Source organism: Aquarana catesbeiana, linkage group LG10 (assembly GCF_042186555.1).
Source record: "Aquarana catesbeiana isolate 2022-GZ linkage group LG10, ASM4218655v1, whole genome shotgun sequence".
Taxonomy (NCBI): Eukaryota; Metazoa; Chordata; class Amphibia; order Anura; family Ranidae; genus Aquarana; species Aquarana catesbeiana.
Genome location: NC_133333.1, coordinates 219,777,474 through 219,786,740, shown reverse-complemented (window position 1 = coordinate 219,786,740; position 9,267 = coordinate 219,777,474).

Sequence of the window (9,267 nt, the reverse complement as noted above, 5' to 3'; positions counted from 1 at the left end):
ACTGCGCCAGTCATATTGTCCCTAATCACTGCCACGCCAGTTACAGTGTCCCTGATCACCACCACGCCAGTCATATTGTTCCTAATCAACGCCACACCAGTTACAGTGTCCTTGATCATTGTCACACCAGTTACAGTGTTCCTGATCACTACCACACCAGTCATAGTGTTCCTAATTACTGCCACTGCCTAATTACTGCCACACCAGTTACAGTGTCCCTGATCATCGACACACCATTCCCACTGTCCTGAACACCACCACACCAGTCCCAGTGTCCCTGATCACTGACACATCAGTCCCAGTGTCCCTGATCACCATCACACCAGTCCCAGTGTCCCTGATCACCACCACACCAGTCATATGTCTCTTAACCACTTGGCATCCGAGCTATGGTCGAATTACGGCCACAGCGCGGACCTGAATACCCGGGAGGCTGTCATATGATGGCCTCCCCTGTGTATGCGCCTTGCAGGGCGCGCGCCGAGCGCGCTGTGATCACCGAATCACTGAGACTCGGCTGATCACCGATCCGAGTAAGGGGCCGGTCCTGGCCCCTTACCATGTGATCAGCTGTCAGCCAATGACAGCTGATCACATGATGTAAACAAAAGATCGGTAATCGTTTTTTTTTCTACTCACGCTGATAGCGTGAGTAGAAAAAAAAGCCGATCACCGGCTCAGATGAGAGGGACAAAGGTCCTGAAGTGGAAGAGGCACATCTGCCTCATCTTTGCCAGCTAACAGTGCCCACAGTGCCACCTAACAGTGCCCACAAGTGCCACCTAACAGTGCCCACAAGTGCCACCTATCAATGCCCACAAGTGCCAGCTATCAATGCCCACCAGTAGTGCCAATCAGTGCCACCTAGCAGTGCTGCCTATCAGTGTAACTGATCAGTGCCCATCACTGCCACCCATCAGTGCCCATCACTGCCGCCTCATCAGTGTACATCAATGAAGGACAAAAATTTCTGTTTTAATATTTTTATAACAAAATATAAATTTTTTTTTTTTTTTTTTAATTCAGTCATTTTACATTTTTTAACAAAAAATAAAAACCGCAGAGGTGATCAAATACCATCAAAAGAAAACTCTATTTGTGGGGAAAAAAATGATAAAGATTTCATTTGGGTACAGTGTTGTATGACCGTGCAATTGTCATTCAAAGTGCGTCAGTGCTGAAAGCTGAAAATTAGTCTGGATAGGAGGGGGGTTTAAGTGCCCAGTAAGCAAGTGGTTAATCACCGCCACAACAGTTACAGTGTCCCTGATCCCCACTATGCCAGTCATATTGCCCCCAAATCCACGTAACATCAGTTACAGTGTCACTGATCACTGCCGCACCAGTTATAGTGTCCTTGATCATTATTAGATGCATACTTTTTTTTTTCATTTATATTGCAAATAAAAAAACTGTGGTTATAAAATACCACCAAAAGAAGACTCTATCTGCCAAAAAAAGATTTAAAATAAAGCCCCTTTCACACTGGGGTGGGGGCGGCGTCGGCGGTAAAGCACCGCTATTTTTAGCGGCATTTTACGGTCATATTTGCGGAGGTATTCGGCTGCTAGCGGGATGCTTTTTAACCCCTGCTAGTGGCCGAAAAAGCAGCGCTTTGCTGGCGGTGTAGCCACGTTGCCCATTGATTTAAATGAGCAGGAGCGGTGGAGGAGCGGTATACACACCGCTCCTTCACCGCTCCAAAGATGCTGCTAGCAGGATTTTTTTATACCGTCCATCCAGCGCACCGTTCCAGTGTGAAAGCCCTAGGGGCTTTCACACTGAAGAGACAGGAGCGGCTCTTTCAGGGCGCTTTGCAGGCGATATTTTTAGCGCTGTAACGCCTGCAAAGCGCCCCAGTGTGAGAGGGGTCTAAGACATTTGGATACAGTGTTGCATGCCTGAATACTGTAATTGTCTTTCAAAGTGTGACAGTGCTGAAAGTTGAAAATTGGCCTGGACTGGAAGGGGGTGATCCCAAGATGTCCATATCAGGAGGCACTTTATGAGATCTTGCACATGCGCAGGTGAACTGTGGTGTTTCCACACATGCATTAGGTCCTGCTACACCATCCTGGTCTAGGCCAGTATTGAAGAAGCAAAATTTTGAGGAGGACAATGTGTAAAGGGGAAGAGAGGACCTCTTTGAAAACAGGAAAGTCCAGCTTTAAATTTTAAGCATTTCAAAGTCACGTGAACTGTATGTACCAGGTCATTGTGTGACCTGGAATCTGTTATTACTATTCTTTAGTTTGTATTCATGGTATTCTCTGCCCTGCATAAAGCTTCAGCAAATACTTTATCTACAGACATTTTTCTACTGTCTCCTCCTACCCTGGCTAACCTGACTCCACATTGCAAGGGGAACCAGAGAAAGAGAAGTCACGATACGCAAAGGCCACAATATATATACAGTGCCTTGCAAAAGTATTCACCCCCTTGGCTCTTTACCTATTTTGTTACATTACAGCCTTTAGTTCAATGTTTTTTTTTTTAATCTGAATTATATGTGATGGATCAGAACACAATAGTCTAAGTTGGTGAAGTAAAATTAGAAAAATATATACATAAAACTATTTTTCAGAAATAAAAAAATGATAATTGACATGTGCGTATGTATTCACCCCCTTTGTTATGAAGCCCATAAAAAGCTCTGATGCAACCAATTACCTTCAGAAGTCACATAATTAGTGAAATGATGTCCACCTGTGTGCAATCTAAGTGTCACATGATCTGTCATTACATACTGTATACACACCTTTTTGAAAGACCCCAGAGGCTGCAACACCTAAGCAAGAGGCACCACTAACCAAACACTGCCATGTAGACCAAGGAACTCTCCAAACAACTAAGGGACAATGTTGTTGAGAAGTACAAGTCAGGGTTAGGTTCTAAAAAAATATTCAAATCTTTGATGAATTTCCGACAACAAAAATTTGAGAGCTGGATCTCAAATTTTCCAACAACAAAATCCGTTGTTGTAAATTCCGAGCGTGTGTACACAATTCCGACGCACAAAATTCCACGCATGCTCTGAATTAAGTATGAGATGGAAGCACTCGGTCTGGTAAAACTAGCGTTTGTAATGGAAATAGCACATTCGTCACGCTGCAAATTTTTTAATCTTTTAACCACTTTAGCCCCGGAAGATTTGGCTGTTGAATGACGGGCCATTTTTTGCGATTCGGCACTGCGTCGCTTTAACTGACAATTGCGCGGTCCTGCGACGCTGCACCCAAACAAAATTGACGTCCTTTTTTCCCCACAAATAGAGCTTTCTTTTGGTGGTATTTGATCGCCTCTGTGGTTTTTATTTTTTGCGCTATAAACAAAAAAAGAGCGCCAATTTTGAAAAAAAAAAACAATATTTTGTACTTTTTGCTGTAATAAATATCCCCATTTTTTTTTAAAGAAGCTAATTTTTTCTCAGTTTAGGCCGATATGTATTCTTCTACATATTTTTGGTAAAAAAATAAGCGTATATTTATTGCTTTGCACAAAAGTTATAGCGTATACAAAATAGGGGATAGATTTATAGCATTTTTATTATTATTTTTTTTTTTTTACTAGTAATGGTGGCGATCTGTGATTTTTATTGTGACTGCGACATTATGGCGGACACATCGGACACTTTTGACACATTTTTGGGACCATTGGCATTTATACATCGATCAGTGCTATAAAAATGCATTGATTACTGTAAAAATGTCACTGGCAGTGAAGGGGTTAACACTAGGGGGCGATCAAGAGGTTAACTGTGTTCCCTGGGAGGTGATTCTAACTGAAGGGGGGGGACTGACTAGAGGAAGTGACAGATCGTGGTTCCTAGCTAATAGGAACACACGATCTGTCATTCCATGTTCTGTCCCTCAAGCTCGCGATCGCTCGTGGCCGGCGGTCATCGTGACCGCCGGCCACGAGCATCGGCACCCCCGCTGTGCAGCAGGCGCGCGGGCGCCTCCTATCCCGCTCCCACAAACCGACGTATAGCTACGACGGTTCGCGGGATCGTGCCGACCTGCCGCAGTATAATGACAACGGCTGGTCTTCTCCTTTATAATGCTAGAATAATGAAGTTATTTTGCTGCTGATATTAACACAGAGTTCTGACAAACTGATTTCTTTATTATTTCTCGTGATCTCATGAATAATCTTTATAATTTTATTTTTGCCAGATCTCCAGAATAATGTTTATATTTTTTTTTTATAGTGATCTACTTTTTTTTTTATCAAGATCTCCTGATTTATTTATTTTTTTGTTTTTTCTAGTGATCTCCATAAAATTTTTTTTCGTTTTGTGTGTCAAGTTACCACAACACCATTATTATCTTGTATTTTTTAACGAGGCTGAAAAGCGCGAATCGTCTCTCACCAAACTTCTACTAACACGAGATTAGCAGAAGGTGCCCAAAGGATGGCGCACTGGTTATTGAACTTCCCTTTTCTAGTGCGGTTGTACGTCAGCGCCTTCTTGGCGATCGGAATTTCCGACAACATTTGTGCGACCGTGTGTATGCAAGACAAGTTTGAGACAACATCCGTCGGAAATAAATCCAGGATTTTGTCATCGGAATGTCCGATCAATGTCCGATCGTGTGTATGCGGCATTAAAGTTTGCAAGTCTGTCTTATACCATCAGTAGAATCCTCCACAGAAGCCGGACTGATAGGTTGAATATAAAAAAACACAAACAACGTCTAGCAAGCGAGAGCGCACGTCTGCCTCCTAAACTACAGAAGAGACGGCTCCGTAGCTCCGTATCAGAATATTTCAGGACGCGCTCAGAATCCGTGAAGGAGATTTCACTAGGAATCGGAAGCAGATGGACCGACATACGGAATAACAAATTAAATAAACTTTCGTTCATACAGCAAGGCGTGAGCTGTTTGATATCAACACAAGACAAAGAGGACGCGCTCGCCTGTTGTCTGATCTTGCAGAATTATATTTGACCCTATTTACAGAAATAGCGTTCCTCAGACGACAATCGCGGTGCAGGTGGTATGGCACCATTTGCTTCTGCCTGCACCACTATTTACTCTCCATGTGACCAGGCGGTATCTCTCCTCCGTACAGACGACTGTTGTTCAATATGAGGACAAATGTCACGCACGGTTTCCTCATTAGATGGGAATGTGTGGAGCTTTTATCAGCACGGCCTGGACAGGTATCCTGAGCTTTGCTGCAATTTTCTCCTCTATGGATGATTATTGTTTTCATGTCTGAAGCTCTGTGAACAGTAATGTTTGTGGCTCCATCAGGGGATGTACACATTATCTGCTATTTAGGAGAGAGTGAAGAATCCATTGCAGAAAAACTAGGCCTGGGGATTTACTTAGTAACTTTTCCCATTACCTATAACAAGTGTGTCTCTAATGAGCCTAAAGTCCCCTGTCCTGCCACCAGCAGTTGTTGCTTAGGAAACCCAAAGCCCACCATTCACTTTCCTCCCCCACAATGGCCCTTCTAATAAGCCAAAAACCCACCATCTTTTCCCAGCACTGGTTCTTCTATTAAGGTCAAAGACTACCATCCACACAAAGTGATCGTAATCACTTCAGCCCCGGAGGATTTGGATGCTCAATGACCAGAGCACTTTTTACAATTTGGCACTGCGCTGCTTTAACTGGTAATTGTGCGGTCATGCAACGCTGTACCCAAACAAAATTTGTGTCCTTTTTTTCCCCACAAATAGAGCTTTCTTTTGATGGTATTTGATTGCCTCTGCGTTTTTTATTTTTTGCGATATAAACGGAAAAAGACAGAAGATTTTGAAACAAAAATGATATTTTCTACTTTTTGTTATAAAAAAATTCAACAAACTCAATTTTAGTCATACATTTAGGCCAAAATGTATTCAGCCACATGTCTTTGGTAAAAAAAATGTCAATAAGCGTATATTTATTGGTTTGCGCAAAAGTCTACAAACTAGGGTACATTTTCTGGAATTTATTCAGCTTTTAGTTTATGACTACCTATCTCATTTCTTGAGGTGCTAAAATGGCAGGGCAGTACAAACCCCCCTTCCTCCCAAGGAAATTGCTGAGAAGCATGTTGAGCCCATTGAATATTTTATTTTTTTGTCACAAGTGATTGAAAAATGACAACCCCCCCCCCCCCACACACACACAAAATTGTCACTAAATGATATATTGCACACACATGCCATGGTTATATGTGGAATTACACCCCAAAATGCATTCTGCTGCTTCCCTTGAGTACGGGGATACCACATGTGTGAGACTTTTTAGGAGCCTAGCCGTGTACAGGACTCCGAAAACCAATCACCGCCTTCAGGATTTCTAAGGGTGTAAATTTTTGATTTCACTCCTCACTACCTATCACAGTTTTGAAGGCCATAAAACGCCAAGATAGCACAACCCCACCCCCCCAAATGACCCCATTTTGGAAAGTAGACACCCCAAGCTATTTGCTGATAGGCATGTTGAGTCCATGAAATATTTTATATTTTGCCACATGTTGCGGGAAAATTACAATTTATTTTTTAATTTGCACAAAGTTGTCACTAAATGATCTATTGCTCAAACATGCTATGGGAATATGTGAAATTACACCCCAAAATACATTCTGCTGCTTCTCCTGAGTATGGGGATACCACATGTGTGAGACTCCTTGGGAGCCTAGCCGTGTACAGGACCCCGAAAACCAAGCACCGCCTTCAGGCTTTCTAAGGGCGTAAAATGGCGATTTTACTCCTCACTACTTATCACAGTTTCGGAGGCCATGAAATGACAAGATAGCACAACCCCCCCCCCCCCCAAATGACCCCATTTTGGAAAGAAGACACTTCAAGCTATTTGCATGTTGAGTCCACTAAGTTGTCACTAAATTATATATTTTTTAATCATGTTTACTGTTCTCAGGGAATGTAAATATCCCCTATGATAGGTAGTGACAGGTACTCTTTTTTGAAAAAATTGGGGTCTATTAGGCCCTAGATCTCTCCTCTGCCCTCAAAGCATCTGACTACGCAAAGATCGGTGTAATAAAATGCAATTTCCCAATGGCGCTGTTTATATCCGGCGAAACCTAAGTCATGAAATGCTCGTAGCTTCCGGTTTCTTAGGCCATAGAGATGATTGGAGCCATTCTGGTCTCTGATCAGCTCTATGGTCAGCTGGTGGAACCACCGGCTGCATTCTCGGGTTCCCTGTTTGGACAGGAAAGCCTGAGAAAACCATGGAAGATAGTGGGAAGGGGGGACGTTCCCTCCCACTGCTTGTAAAAGCAGTCTAGAGGGTAATTAGTCTAGAGGCTAATTGTTGGGCATACATTGTAATGTTCTGAACAAAAAAAAAGATTAATTGGTGGGTATGCCCTTCATCCACCGACTTCTAATGATGGGCATACATGCACCATTTTTTTTTTTAACTCTGGTGGCGAAATAACCTCCTACAGCGATGGAGTCACTGATTTACGTATCGTGGGAGCAAACGCTGTTGCTGTCAAGATAAATAAATCAGTTCTGCAGCTGAATGCCGTACCTGCTAAGCAAATGATGGTTAACAATAAAACAAAGTAACATTACAGTATAACAGTAAGACATACCATACCAGCAAAGCAAATAAAATAAAACATTGTAAAAATATTTTTTTTTTTAACGTAATCTGTGCCTAAAAAATATGTGCCGAAGCATGGGGGCAATCCGCCCTGATTGTTAGGGGCCAATCGCCCCTCCACCCCTGCCCCCATGCTTCAGCATATATGCTCTTTTTTTTTTTACTGTGATGGTGAAATCACCTTCTACAGCGCTGGAGTCGCTGATTTACGTATTGTGGGAGCAAACGCTGTTGCTGTCAAGATAGATAAATCAGTGCTGCAGCTGAATGGCGTACCTGAAAACAAAAAAATGGTTAACAATAAAATACAGTAAACAGTAAAGTATAAAAGAATTACATGCCTGAAAAGCAAACATGATAAAATATAGTAACTATAAAACATTGCATTGCAGAAAACGTAATCAGGGACTCATCAATGCAGACAACTTGATCGGGAGTAAACAAGTGGTTTACGAGGGGCCGAATTTTGTAGAGCCGATCGTATCCAGGGTCACCCCAAGGACGACAGAGTTCATTATCATTGAAGTGCATGAACCGCAAGATCTGCTCATATCGTGCTGTGGCCATGGAGGCAGAGAACACGGGCATATGGTGAATTGGGTCAGTGGACCAATATGACCGCAACTCACTCTTTTTAGTTATGCCCATGAGGGGGGATAGGCCCAGAAAGGTCTTAAATTCAGAAACCGTAATAGGTTTCCATTCTCTGGCAAGGGTCAAATGGGGATAAGTGGCAATAAATTGACCAGCATATAAATTGCTTTGGTCCACAATAGATCTATAGAGATCTTCCGTGAAAAACAGCGAATAAAAATCAAGTGACGTAAAATCAACTGTTTCCACCTGAATTCCAGGTTGGCCAGTGAATGGGGGAAGTACGGGTGCTGCAGAAGTGGTGGGCTCCCAATTAGGATTGGCAAATGCAGCAGGAAGGGCACTATGGGCCTGTGTTTGTCTTCTTGGTGGCTGCGGGACACTAGTTGTGCTTGCCACCTCACCAGCTTGAACTGCACTTAAGGGACTCGCCACGTCACCATGTGATACTGCAGTGCAGGTTTGACTACGACCAGGATGTATTAGGCCGCTGGTGCTTGCCAGTTCACCAGAAGGATGAGCGGCACTAGTACTGGCTCTCTGCTCCATATGAGAGCCCTGTGGTTCTTGCAGCTCAACAACAGCAGAAGAACGGGGTATGGTACGCCTGACCTTGGCAGGGACCACAACTCTGTCGTCAGAGCTATCTGTCAGGGTGCCGCTGCTGTCTACAGGATCGGATTCTGAGCCTGAATCTGACAGATGAGTGACTTCCTCTTCACTATCTGTCATGCTCAGAAACGTGTAGGCCTCTTCACTAGTGTACCTTCGATTTGACATTTTGGTCTCTAAATTTACTGGTACACTAGTGAGACTCACAGGAAAAAGAGCTCCTGACTGTCAGCCACTGATTCAAACGCTACCAAAAAAACCTGTTAGCGTTCGTAGGGATCAAGCCTGACTCTGCGAACGCTGCAGTTATGTGTGTTGTGTTTTTGTAAGTGACAGTGATCTATTGATACTGCACTTGGGTGGGCTGGGCTGGGCGGAGGGGCTAAACGCAGATGCTAGCAGGTATCTGGGCTGATTCCGCTAACGCTGCATTTTTGGGAACCCTAAACTATTGGGGATGCTAATATATTTCTGATCAGAT